The sequence below is a fragment of the Mirounga angustirostris genome, unplaced genomic scaffold, assembly GCF_029215605.1.
Source record: "Mirounga angustirostris isolate CCGP_5_RB_7025 unplaced genomic scaffold, mMirAng1.0.hap1 SCAF_7, whole genome shotgun sequence".
Lineage (NCBI taxonomy): Eukaryota > Metazoa > Chordata > Mammalia > Carnivora > Phocidae > Mirounga > Mirounga angustirostris.
Window position 1 is genome coordinate 123962752 of NW_026991715.1, and position 14399 is coordinate 123977150.

The 14399-nt window shown below is 47.1% G+C and overlaps 1 long non-coding RNA gene across 2 annotated transcripts in view; it reads left to right on the forward strand.

The window, feature by feature from the left end:
• LOC123833673 (uncharacterized) overlaps positions 1-14399 on the forward strand; it is a 198081-nt gene that overhangs the window by 108758 nt on the left and 74924 nt on the right. The window contains exons 9-10 of one of the 2 annotated variants that reach the window (XR_010413309.1): positions 106-246; positions 2667-5348. This is a non-coding gene — a long non-coding RNA (uncharacterized LOC123833673). Of the gene's footprint in view, positions 1-105; positions 247-2666; positions 5349-14399 lie in introns of those variants that run through there. The other variant, XR_010413310.1, reaches the window with a different exon arrangement.

Below are 14399 nucleotides of genomic sequence, written 5' to 3' on the forward strand. Positions count from 1 at the left end.
ACTTCACCAGGGAGGACAGAAGTGGAAACATTTACCCATTGCCCATTGGCTCCTGCCTCCCGTGGGCCAAGGATGATCCCACAAGCATAATTTCTGTTCTTCCAGGTTGTGCGTGCATGAGTTTTCCAAGGGAATCCCAAGTCAGAAAGGCTACGTTGCAGGAAGTCCAATGTATGTGCTGCAGGTCCTAGGCAAGGCATTACTGATTTCACCAAAGTCTGCCTGGAATCAGCTGTGACAACAAAGGTAAGGTCAAGTGGATTTTGAAGTCGTGCAAAAGAGATGTCCATGTATTGGCTTTTTTGAATTTGTGAACATTCTTATACATGTGTCTTGGTGCACATCTGTACATATTTCTGTTAGGTATATTCACAGGATTGGAGTTGTTGGAACATAGATATTCACATGTTTAAGCTCGGGAGATATTGCCAAACAGTTTTCTAAAGTAATATTTATTTCTGTTCCCACCAGCAATGTATGAGAGTTGAAGTTGCTCCAACATTTTGTGTTGTCATATCTTTTTAAAATATCACTTAAAAGATATATACATATTTTTTTCTAATATTATATATATAGCTTTCTAATAGCTAATGATTGTTGCCAGATTGTGTCTCCCTAGCTGCTCAGTTCACTTAGCACCACATTTTACATCTGGTCATTTGAGTGCTGTGTCCTGGGCCACAGATGTGCTCGTGTATTCTGGGCTATTGTGGTGAGATCAACAACTTTGCACTTGACCTCAGTGGCAATCCAAAGAAAACAAAGAGAAAGGAACTAGACATTTGACATCCCCAAAAGAAGTCACCATAATTGATTACATTTCATTTATCAGGAAACCATTCCAAGTCTTTGACTAATTTGAGACTCCCTGTTGTGATAGGGAATCTCGTCCTTGATGAGATGTTATCATTCTTGCCAGTAGTAACCAGGGGCCTGCTTTTCTCGGCTCAGAGTTTAGGCTGTCTGTTACATGTACTCTTTTTTAAAAAATATTTATTTATTTATTTGAGAGAGAGAGAGAGAGCACGAGTGAGTGTCAGTGGGGAGGGGTGGAGGGAGAGGGAGAGAGAAACTCAAGCAGATTCCTCGCTGAGCATGGAGCCCAACATGCTCACGACCCTGAGATCATGACCTGACCCTGGGATCGTGACCGGAGCCAAAATCAAGAGTCGGACACTGAACTGACTCTGTCACCCAGGCGCCCCACATGTAGTCTTTAATAGAGAAACAGGAAGGAAGGAGAGACCACCCTTCAAGGTCTGGCCCCAGATTCCCTGTCTCCTTTGTTCCCATCCAAGGTGAACCAGCATGTGGCCCCTCTGTAATGCAACAGCCAGTGCTGCCTTCACTTCCACTGACCACAGTCAAATTTCCTTCTGTGCGGCCATCTTGGCCTGAGCTTCAGAGTAACTCCTCCTAGGTGATGCACCAAGTCTTAGAAAACCACACTTAGGTATCTCTAGCTTCTAAACAGCCCTTCCAAAGATAAGGAAGTGGGTTACATGGATTATAAGTGGAAAGAGTTTCTACTTAAGAAGCCTCCAGAAGCCCCCCAAGGTCCTCTTTTTCTGTGGCCTGCTGTGACCATTTTACTCCCTGACCGCTAAGAGCAGAGGCTCCTCAGTCCTGCCTCTACCCTGTGTGCTGACCTAGCCCACCCAGTGTCCAATACAGGCCGTTCCTGGGCACACTGCTGGCCCACTTCACCATGCCAGGCCACGGAGCTGTGCCGACAGCACCTGGCGAGTCCTCTTCCCCAAAAGATGCTTCACCCGCTCGGGGCAAAGTGCTCTTTCCTTACTATGGGCAAAGGAAGGTCAAACTGACCCCAGCTTTTGCACTGAGAAGCATCTAGGAGGTGTCCTCAAACATCTCAACACTCTGTTATCTCCTGAGGAGGAAGGCCCAAGCCTACAGCATTTTTCTTTTGCACCTCTTCTCCCTGCCACAGGGCAAAGCTGGCTTGCTCTTGAGCACTTCAACATTTCATGACTCTAAACATACTGACTCCCCATACCTGTGGGGGGCAGGTGGCGATAAGGGTGATGGGCAGCCACACTTGAGAGCTTTCTCCCAAACCCGCCCTGTTGTAAGAACAGCCAGTGTTCACTGCTGGACTCGCTATGTGCCTTACTGAGCACTTTCTAGGCATCTATCTCATTTAATTCTTGCAGCTCTTCGAGGCAGCTGCTAGAATTAACCAACTTTATAGCTTGGGGGACTGCCTTTGGCTACCCAGTTAGGAAGCGGTCACAGTGGGATTCAAACTCAGGTAGTGGCCTCCAGAGTCCACATGCTCAGCGGCGACGTTGTACCTGCATTTCTGGCTCAGTCCCCCAAACAGGGACTGTCAACTCCCAGCTACTTACTTCCATCTCCTTTCCTTGTGGTCCCAGCTCCCAGGATTGTCCTGAAAATGATTCCAGGGAATATGGTTGGGATGTATCCCCCTCTCCCTTGTCTTCTCCCCAAGGCCCCCTAAGCCTCCTGAGATTGGAGCCCCTGTGTTTTGAGCTGTGCTTTGGTGCAGACCATGGTCTGCAGGGGTAGACTAGACTCTGAGCTTCAAGCCCCAGCTCTGCTACTTAGCAGATGTGAAAACAGCAAGTTCCAAGGCTTGGTTTCTACATTCGTACCCCGGGATAATCCTAATGCCTGCCTAATAGGGCTTTTCATAGGATTTGAGGAGCTGATGCATGGCAACACTTCACAAAGGACTGGGCACTCTGAAGGGTACAGTGAATATCTGCTTTACTACAACAGAATTCCTGTGCAGTTTTTGAAATGTCAAGGTTGGTAAGTGCAAACACAGATTCCTCTTTGGTTCCTGGTCTCTCCAGGTCCTTCGCCCCTTGCCCACATTTTAGCGCCACTGCCCCCTGCAGCCATTTCCCGCAGCTTTGGAGCACCGCACACTTTCTTATCACCACTTTCCTGGTTGCACAGGGACTCAGCTCCTCTCTCCGTTGGGAGAGGATGCCGAGCTCTTCCCGGGGGCCCTTGGTCAAAGCCTGTGCCTTTGGTGGAGCCCTGGTGGAGGCATGTGCCTCCGTTGACATTCAGCAACTCAGAGGCTCATTCCATATGAAGAGCATTGGAACGTTTGCGAGGTCCTGGGTAACGGCAGATCATCACTTTCAATCAGAGGTCTTCGCTTCCCCTCCCACACTTCAGAGCTGACTCTGACTAACAGTCTGAGGCCCGTGCACCCAGCAGCAGGATAATGAGAGCCCCAAGGTCAAGCCTCACATACGGAACTTTGAGTTTTCTAGTGGTTTCCCATTTGTGTGTGTGTTGTTTTTAAAGATTTTATTCATTTATTTGAGAGAGACTGGGAGAGTATGAGAGAGAGAGAGAGAGAGAGAGAGAGAGAGATCACAAGCAGGGAGGAGGGGTAGAGGGAGAAGCAGGCTCCCCGTTGAGCAGGGACCCCGATGCGGGGCTCGATTGCAGGACCCTGGGATCATGACCCGAGCCAAAGGCAGATGCTTAACCAACTGAGCCACCCCGGCATCCTGGTGGTCACCCATTTAAACAAGGAGAAAAGAAAGAGGTGAATTCATTTTACCAATACATTTTATTGAACCCAATGTCTAAAATAGCAGATCAACATATATTTAATATAAAGATTATTAATGCGGTAACTTATATTTTTTAAATTTGTACGAAATCTTTAAAACTGCTATGCAGTTTATACTTACAACACATCATAATTTGCACTGCTCGTTTCTAGGGCTCGCAGCATACGTGCTACTCACTACTGTAGTAGACCGTCCGCATGATCCCAGCTCCTTCGACACTTCCTGCTAGACGTCTCCGTCCTACCAGAGGCAGCACGTAGCACGGTGCCTGGCTCACGGAGGAGGGCAAAGCCTGGGTTGCTCTTTCCTTCTAGCTTTTGCTGTCACTAAATCATCCTCATACTGACTTATCCTGTCCCTCTTGTCTTGTCACATTGTTTACCTTTTCCAGGTGCTGGGAAGGGCACTGGGAGGCCTGGAGGCAATATTTAGTGCCGTGTTGGGTGACAATCCCAAAATGCCTCATCTGGCCAGAACTAAAACTAGATCCCTGCTCTATAGACTCTTTACCAAGCCCATTTGTGGTTTATCCAGAGGGTGACTTCGGACCAGCTAGACTAAAGACAAAGGCTTAGTATGACTGATGGACAGTACTCTTGTCCAGAAAAGGCACAGAGCTTTCTATCAGAAGAACACCGGAAAGCTAACCATGAGAGTTGGCTTCCTATCCCAGAAATGCTGTACCGCTCAGGCCAGGGATCCACTTTCTTGTCTCTTAGAAATACCTACAATGGTGGTTAAAATAAATCTCATATCTGTACTAGTGCGGTGGTTCTTAGTCAGGAAGCATATCAGAATGACATATCTGAGGAGATGTCTCAAAATATTTTTCTGCTCCAAGAGTCTAGCATAAATGAGCATCACAGAACCAGAGATATGTGTACATTTAGATGCTGACACTGTCTCTGCTGCCAGACCCCACTACTGCCTTCCCAGTCAAGAACCACCATCGTGGTGGCATCCAAATAAGTAGCTCTGACATGGAAGTTTAGAAAATCAAAATAATCCAACTTCTAGCGAAGGCCCTTCTCTCTGCTCCTTGATTCTCAGCTCTTTCAAAACAGCTTCTCTTTCCAGTTGACACGTAAAGGCTCCGACCTGACTTTCTTTTCCTCAGGAGCCTTCGTGATCTTCCCCGGCGCCTGCTGCTGCGCCTCCTTCCTGTATTTCAGATGTGGCCTACGAGACCGAGCACTGGCTAAGTACATACAGCAAGTCAAAGGATGGGGCACAGATTGACCAGAGGTCTTCCATCTCTTATCAATTTACCCAATAACATTGTCTTTCTCTGTAGAGGTTACACTTTTATGCGCATAAATGAGAATTAGAACATCTCTGCCCTGTTCTTCTTGGTGGTATAGCGGCGCAATGATGCATGTTGCCACCCATTTCACTGGAAGATTTGCCATAAATTTGCTTTTAAAAGACATTCTCTTACAGGACTGTCAATGGCCCTTGCATTAAAAATGAGAAAAATATGGAAACATGCATTAAAATATTCGGAAATAAATGGCTTCTTTATTACATAAAAGCTCTCATGTGTCTCAAAGGTACTGAGAATAGAATAATTTATCATAAATGAGATGATTATTGCCGGGAAAAGGTCTATTTTAATGCCAGTTTTCTTGGGGATTAAACCAAACCCTAACGGTCCACTGGGGGTGTTCATAAGTGTGTAAGTCAAACGCTTAAAAGCTTTAAGTGGGAAATACATGCTGATGTAGCATCTTTGGGAAGACAGAACACATTCTGTTTGTTCTTATCTCTGGGGGGGGTCAGCGCCTGTGTCCAGAAACAAAATGAAGAGAATGACTCCTCTGAAACCCAGATGAAAATCCGCTGTGCTTTGGGGTTTGAACTGAGACGTTGGAACCTCAGCCTCTCAGCCCCCAGGGTCCCCAGCAGCTGGGCGGCAGCCAGAAGCAGAGATACGCTCAGCAAAACAAATACGGTCTTGAGAAAATGTTATCCTGTTGTCCTTTTGGGCACATATTTCGCAAGAAGGTAAGTGGGGACTCGAAAGGAAAACTACAGATCTGGAGTTAAGAAAAAGAGTGAATTGTATTTTCTGATAGAGCCAGAAAATAGGGTGTGGCTATTGCACCTCGGATGTATGGTTTTATATGCACCTCGGATGTACGGCTTTATGTGCACCTCGGACGTACGGCTTAATGTGCACCACGGACATACGGCTTAATGTGCATCACAGATGTACAGCTTGCAGAGACTCAGAACATGATCAAATGTATTTCTCACAAAAACTCTACTGGATTAATATTATGTATGCATATTATTTATATTGAGTGAATCTTAATTTGATCTTTCTGTGTTGAACCAGGGTCATCTTTATAAATATTAATTATCACTATACAGTAACTGAGCAGAGGCCTAGTGATTAGAATGCCATGTAAGTCACCTTTTCAGGGATAGTTTTAATGGTCTTGGAGGGGAGAAAACCAACCTTACGCATGAAGCCAGGGTGTCTAATGACTTGGGCAAGGGAAGAGAAAAGTAATGGGCATTCATTTTGTTACCAGCGTAACTGCCATGGAGACTGGCATGCTGCTGATTATATTTCATATTCTCTATACTATAAAGGCTTTATTACATGTCCTAGCGTGTGATAACAGATAAAAGGAACCCCGTAAGTAGCTCTCCTAAACTTCCCACTGTCATTTCCTTACCAGTACCCTTTATCCCATGTCCTCCTGCAACTTCATTTCTAGTTGCAGGAGGACATTGCATTCAGTACATTGCCTCCCCTCTGGAAGGATCCATGGAGCTGAGTACTAACATCATCATGACTGTCTTGTTTGGAGGGATGGAGGGGAGGGCGTGGGCAGCCAGGGTCCTGGACCGGAAAGAGGAGCTGGCAAGGAAGAAGTCTGGCTTAAGGACAGTCCCCCCAGGACTGATGCCTTGGCAGTCTATTTAAGTCCTTGGACATCTGCACTGGGGTTGTAATAAGAGCCAACATTTATTAAGTATTTTGTGTGTGCCAGGACCTGAGTATTATCTCCTTCAATCCTAACACAACCCCGTGAAGTAGGCACTGTTATCTCTGTTAAACATGAGGGCTAAGGCTCAACAAGATTAGGTAAATCCCAAGTCCACCCATCAGCTAAGTGGCTGATCCAAGTTGTGTGCCATCTCAGAGCCTGAGCTCAGACCACTCTGCCCCACCCCACCCCACTATTGCACATTACTTGCTTCTTGATCTTTACCCTTTTTGTCTCTCTCCTTTTTAAGATGATGAAAACTTCAGAAAATGTGTTCATATTGTTTCTATTCTTTGTAAGCTTAAAGAGCAACATGGCTGTTTCTGGACTAAGACTCACAGGGCCCAAATTCTTACCTTTGTGCAGCTACCAACTCACTGTGTCATAGTGACACCCGACCATTGGGCCTCAGTTTACCCATCTGTAAAATGAGGGAGGGAGTTGGACTAGATGGTATCTGAGCATGATTTGGCCTCTGATTTTGGGTGCCTCACCAGGGTCTAAGGGGCTGTTGGGCATGACTCACCTGGACCATCCCCACCTGAGATCTGAGTGCCACAGGAGGACAGCGCCCCTGATGGCAGTGACTGGACCTCCCAGCCCAGACCCCAACACCCATTATCCGCATTATTAGATGACAATAATTGCAACAGTAACATAAAACCTGTAGCAGAAATTCAGTGATACGGAAAACATGGTGGGTAAACCCAAGCGTACCCATTTGTGGAGGGCGAGGCACCTCAGGAACTTCTTTAGGTCCAACCTTGCCTTCCTAAGGCGGACCCTGAACTGCTGCCTTGCTCCAAGCTCCAGCCAGCAAAATAAAGCTGAGAACAGGGTTTTTGTTCTGGTCTAAGAACATGCCCAGGGCTGTAGAGCTGACTTGCATATTCGCCACATGTATTTGCAGAGTGCCTTTTGTTAAGTGGTTCCAAGTCCAGTTTGTAAAATAAGAGACTGCCTCGAATCAATGCAGATAGGGCAACTGCGTTCCCATCCAGAGCATCCCACCCGGAGGAAGCGTGTTTTTAAACCAGTGAAGGCAAATCCTTCCCGCTTTAGGAGAGAGAAAACATAATCAGGCAAATTCACCATGGCGAGAAGCCTGCCTTTCCTTGCCTTTAATGGGGACAGAGTACTTTGGACAGGATAAGTGCCAAATGGTATGTAATTTTTAAAATCTTGTAGGTGTTTAATAATTAATGCTTGTTTTCCTTCCATTCTGCCCTACACCCTCAACATCTTCCCCCACTGAAGTACGGATCTTTGATATCCTCTCAGGAATTAGGATCTTCAGCTGTTTACAGAACCAGAGGTTAAGTCTAGTTAAGAAGAGGTTTGGGGGGGGGGGGGAATTACCATAAAAACCCAGAAATATGGTTTGGCTTGGGGTTGCAATTTAAGGCTCAGTCTTACTCTCAGAGGGTCAGCTGGTAAAAGCTTTATGGTAGACACAGGGATGGGAGTGGGGGTGGTTGGCTATTATTTGCAAAGCAGGCATAAGTGAAAGCATGTGGTTACTGACACCTGGCCTCCTCTCTGGAAGGGATCTGCTGTCCTTGCGAGATAAGATAAAATTCTAATGCAAATACTGATTTAGTTTCTCCTTTTTGTGCTGGCCTGCCTGCTGTGTTATCTCATTTTTGTAGGCTTGACCTCAGTACAGTTGGAGATTTTCGAGGTGGGTAGTTGTTGCATCTTTGTGCCTGGTGGGTCTTTGTGCATGAAATGGAGGTTGCCTGACCCTCTGCTTCTCCTCCCCTTCTCTGTGCCCTACCTGCTCTCGTGAGCCTGCCTGATTTGGAGGCAAAATACGCCATCATTGCAATAAGCCATTATTCGAAGTGGATTGAATGACCAGTCACCACGGAGTGAGCTGGCATCAGCCTTGTATTGCTAATCATGGCTAATCGTGAAGGAGCAGATGGGGACTGTGCAGAGGAGGGAGTGTTTACAGCAACACAGATTTGGAGCTCTTCCTGGGTGAAGGGGGAGGTGGGGAGGACTGGGCAGTGACAGCTGCCGAAGTGGTCCATCTGGGTCAGTGGCTCTTGACCTCCTCGGAGTGCAAAAGAGTCATCTGCTCTGCTTGTGAAGCAATGCAGATTTCTGGGCCCCCGGCTCCAGAAATTTTGATTCTGTCCATATGGGAGGGTCTCAGATTATTCTCCTGCAGGCAGCCCAGGATCAGGAACACTTCGAAGGGCAACAGGCTAACTGCCAAGGGGGAAGGGTCCAGGAGGACGAAAAAGAGCAGAACGTAGGAAGTAAACAGATACCTGAAGGCAGCAAAAAATCAGGTCTTTGGAGGCAAACTTCGGTCTAATCTCTGCAATGTTAATCTTCATGAGCATTCTTCCTTCCTGTTAAAACAAGGGGAAATAACAGTAGTGATAATTGGTAATATGCAGTGAGTTCTTAACTTCCCGCAGGGTTATGTGTTCTAGTGGGCTGCCTGATTTAAACCTCACGATAACAGTCTAAGGAGGGCATGTCGGTATCTTCCTTTTACATGTGGAGAGACTGAGGCACAGACGGAGCATATAACCTGCCTACAAGGCCACCCTGCTAAGAAGTGTTGGAGCTGGGATTTGCACCCAGGAAGCCGGAGCTGGGGGAATTCAGTGAGAAAATGTAGAATATCCGGCCCCTGCCTGACACAGAGGGGCTCAGAATTTGTTTCCTTCCTTCACGGTGTTGCCGAACATGGCGGTCAGCTGACCTGACTTTTCTCCAGCTGCCTGTTCTCCATCACTGCTAGACGCCTGGGGGGGGGGGGGGTAGAAAAGCGCTGGATCTGGAGACCTTCTCTGAGTTTCTGTTTCTTCATCTCTAAAATGAGGGCCACAATCCCCTTAAGTCATGGGGTGCCACAATCAAATGAGACAATGCCGGTGAAAATAATTTTGTAAACTCTAACATCCTGTACAAATATCCAGTGCTATTAAGAAAACATGTACAGCTCCGGTCATGACCCAGAGTAGCCGATACCACTCAGACACCACTCTCCTCCCTTCTAGTAGCTCTTGGGTAAAATAAAAATGTGTGTTCATGTGTTTTCAGATAGTGGTATAGTCCTCCTTTCCTAATGAGGCCTCATTCTGTTGTGGCTGGAGAAGGGGGGAGAGTAGGTGCAAGTGTTGAGGCTGCTCCTTAGGGACAGAGGGAAGACTTCATCCCACGGAGGTCAGGAGGATGGCCAGTGTGCAGGGCATTCCATGACATTCCAGAACATTCCATGTATTCTGATAAGGGGTTGGGGGAGTCCATCCCACAGGCAAAGACTTGAGATCTCCAAGGAGAGACCCGCCCCTTATTCCTGGCCCTTGCCGTGGTAAACAGTCTAACCTGCAAAGCTGATGAACCCTTGTGGTCTTTGAAAAATTTTGTAACATCTTTGACTCAGGTATATTTAGTGTCTTGTACCTGCTGTTGGAAGTTTTGCTGAGTTAGGATTGTATCAAGGTGCTGTTCAAGTGAGAACCTCCTTTTGGGGAGAGCCAAGCCAAACTCACAGATAGGAACGTGGCAAGAGCCACAGTTTCTAGACTAGATGATAAAAGCAAACCAGAAAAAGGATTACTTTGAGTTGCTGTCTGCCTTTCCTAGGAGTCTCCTCATGATGGCTCTTAGAAAAACTTCAGAGCCACCAAAGAGAAATAATGATCATTTTGCCCGTAATGAGAGCTTGCAAACAAAATCTTGTGGCAAATCAACACCATCCTCCCACATAAACCTATATACTTCCTCCGAGGACAGTTTTTCCCTGGGAAAAGTAGACAGTAGATCTGGGAAGAGCCCAGTTAAAATAAAAATAAATAGAAAAAAATCATTCCCACTTTTTGGCAATAGGTAGAGCTCACTATTTTGTTTTGTTTTGTTTTGTTTTATCTGTATCTCATCAGATAAGAACCTCTTTGTTAGGTCTCCTCTTAAAGGCAGACCAGTTTGGAGAGGGAAGGAATAGAATTCATTTTTATAGAATTCAATTCCTTTCCATTTGATTCTATTCCCTCCAGTAGGATTTGATAAACATTGAGGAACTGCTGTAGGTCAGCAGACTGTGTAGGTCCTGGGAGACAGAAATGCAAGATATGGGCTTATACTTCTGTTCTTCTGGATCCAGAATGGAAATGGGCATCCCTTTTCCATTAAAAGGCCACAAGGGCAGTCTTTGGGGGGCAGGGTGGGATCAGAGAAGACAAAAAGGTCAGAAAGAACCAAGATTAGAAATTGGCTTCTACTTTGGTGGTGAGGCAGAAGGAACTAAGCTAAGGGAAGACTTCCCTCCAAGCAGACCATCTGGACGCACTCCATGTGTGTTGTCCTATCACAGAGACGATAGGATTGGAGAGTGCTCTCACATAGACAGCTTCACTTCATCCTTAAAACAAGCCAACTTATTACCTTGACTTTACAGATGAAAACACTAAAGCTCGGTCATGACCTGCTCAGGTGTTGAAGATGCGACACTGAACCCTTATCCCCTGTCCCTCAATCTGTCTTTCTGCCCCCCCCCGCCCCACGCAACTCTGCATACATGTTGCATTCATAGGACATCTTCGCCCCACTAAGAGTATTTTAAGTTCTGTCGTCCTATGTATACTTCATTTATATTTCACTTCAATCCCCTACCTGGGATAAATAGTCTTCAAGAACTGTGATTTCTATTGTTGTTTTGTTACTACTTAGGAGTCTAAGACAAAGCCTTAGTTTTCTCTACTTAAAATGTTGGGTCTGGACTAGGAAATGTCTAGCATTGCTTTACTTTCAGCCTTCCGTGATTCTGAAATCTGTTACTTTATTAGTTCACACTCCATTTCTTTTTTTGTTTGTTTTTTGTTTTGGGGGATTTTTTTAGTCTTCACAAAAATCTCGTATTGAGAAATACGTTCATGCCAAATTCATTACAGCTTGAAAGCTCTTTGGAGGCAGAAAATGAACTTTGATATTTTTGCAAATGTAAAAATTCTTTCAGCCATGCCAAATTAACTCAAAACATCTGAATGGTTTGCCTCCAGGTATCATAAAACTTTCTCTTTTAGACTTGGAATTCTATTTCAGAAAACTTCTATTTTCATAGATGCTGTATATAGTAGAAGCCTGAAAAGCTGCAGAGAACTCTGGTGGAATGATATTTGCTGTGTGGGCTGAGAGCCAACTATTGTTCTTGCTGCTTCTCAATAGAGAAGGGAGAAGTATTTACTAACTATCCCCGGAATCTCTCAATTAGCTTGGAATTTAAGGGATTTTCCTGATGTGTTGTGTGAAGGTCATTTACTTCAGGGGGGCCCAGGTGAAAATTCTTAACCCTACAGTGGAAGATAGGCTGGCTCAGGAGGCCAGTTTGGGATGGGAATCCCACCTCGTTTTAATCAACCAGCTGGTGGCTCTGAGCAACCACCTTTCCCAGTGTCAGCTCTGTCTGACCCTGTGGATGACACAAAAGCAGTTTAAGACCTAGTCCACGCTGAGTAGCGTGAGAGTGACTGACTCAGAGTGCAGTCCTCCAAGCTAGGTTCCCAGACCCAACTCCCCACCAATGATCTCCTAAAATCTATGCCTCTGCTTTACTGAGCATCCAAGTGACACTTATCCATGCAGCAGCTGGGTGACCAGCTCCTGGGGAGTCCACGGGTTGCTGGAGAGGCGGAGAGAAGACCTCCGAGGACCCTTTCCCCGGGGAGGACCTGTGAGAAAGGTGGGACAAAGAGGCAAAGAGTAAGGCTGACCACAGGGTGAAAGACAGGGGTGCTGTTTGGATGGAGGCAGGGCAACATACAGATGGGCAGCCGCCAAGCCTGACCTGGAGAGGGGGGGAGAATATGGTCAGCTGATATATGACTGAAGAGGTGTTCAACTTAAAAAAATGTTTGCTATCTTATAGGCGGTGGCAGATACACGAAAGCTGTCCTGCTCAGTAGCTGCCTTCACGAACCTTCCACAGTAGTTGTGGGCAGGGAAGGAGGATGAAGCATGAGGATGGCAATCATTTTGCCCCCAGTCAGAAGGGACTAACAAAGGGGACAGCTAGAGGTGGTCTGTAGGGCCCACCCAAGAACTGCATCCTTCAGAGTTCCAGATTCCGAGGCAGGTGAGAACGTGAGGGGCTCCCGGGAATGGTGGGACAGTGGGGGAAGGCCAGGGGGGCTGGAGCTCAACTTTGGGGGATAGGAGGAAGGTACTGAAAATAAACAGGAAGGAGGGAGGAGTGAGAGGGCTCCCTCCCGGGGAGCGAAGGCTAGGAGAGGAAGTGAGACTCCAAACCCTGCGTGTGGTTCTCTTCCTCCCACAGTTGGGCTGTGGGTTAGAATCTGAGTCTCCACCATCTCACACCCCGAACACAGCCTTCAAGAACTGCAGCCCTTGCTTGGGGCTGGGCGGGCAGAGCGACGCTGTGTTCCCTGGAGAGCGGAACCTTGCCGCCTGGGAGGTGAAAGCGGCCTCAGCCTCAGAGTCCACGGATCCGGCTGTGGGGCTGGGTGGCTAGCACACAGGGCCGCCCCCAGCCTGCTTGCAAGCTTTCCTCCACCAGTTCCAATGACTGATTTATTTATCGTTGATCTCTGGCTCTTCGTTTGCAAAAGGGAGCCAGAATGTTAATTAACACGAGAGGTTAAGCCGTTGTTTGACCTCCTGGCTGCCTGCCGGGGAGGAGGAGGAAGGCCATGCGATCTCTGCTAGTCTTTGTTTATAGGAAGTTCCTTCCACTCACTGAGCTCCAGCCTAACTGTAAAAGACACGAAGGGTGTGACTGTCAGGCTGGCGGTAAATGGGAACACACTGTGGCTTTGTCTGGGCCTGTAGGGAGTTTTTGGTCATTTTTGTCCTTCCAAGCCCCCTCTAAAAATATCTGGGGATTCAAGGATGCTGACTCCGCATTTCTCACCTCAAGCCCGCACTCTCTCTTCCTTGAATGTATGTGCGGCCGTGTTTTTTTCCCTCATCAGCCATAGGCAGTCTCTCAGTAGCCCTCGCTGCCCCAGTGGTCCCGTTCCTGCTAACTTTACACAGACCAGATGGCGTCTGCACGCAGACCGCGCTCCGCTCCTCAAAATGCACTGGAGCTGGGGAATGTTGGTTCCTGGAAGCTCACAGGGTTTCCTCTAAGCCAGCAGGACCTGTTTATTTTATTATTTAAAAAAATTTGTTTTTCACTGAAAAGGGGACACTGCTCACATTCAGCAGCTCACTAATTCGTTCAAGTCAATGGAGTCAAGCTGCGCTTGAACCTGGAGCCACAGCAGAGCCAGGGGCCGGCAATGGCGGGAGAGCTTACCCTTGTCCCCAGCGGGGACCCCCTGGACGGCCTTCCCTGCAGACTGGGGTGGAATCAGGGGCTACTGATTTCAAGCTTCCGTGTTTAGAGATTTAAAAAAGGAAGCATTTTAAGTCTCTTATTTAGATTTAGCTAAAACTCGGCTCTGGCTGGCACCCATTTGGGTCCTTGTCACCCAGGTCGCAGGACACCTTGGAGGAATGGTTGCCCTCAGTAGACACAGGCCTCCGTCCTAACCACACCCAGCAGCTTCCTCCACCATCCATCCCCAGAGCCCAGGCCTGTGGTTTGGGCTCAACCCATCACTTGGCTCCCACTGGACATGCACACACACGTGGGTTCCCAAGCACCCAGCTTCTGACCTTCTCTGAGGAAAATGTGCCCTTTTAGAGCAGATCATTTTAAAGGTACATGGTCTTAGGAAAATAATGGTTCGGTTTCCCTAATGCAAACCTAGCTAGGGCTACCACTGCCTACGGGATGCATTCATGCCTCAGTATACCCTCCTGATTTTTGTCTTGCTTCTTGTCTGTGATCATT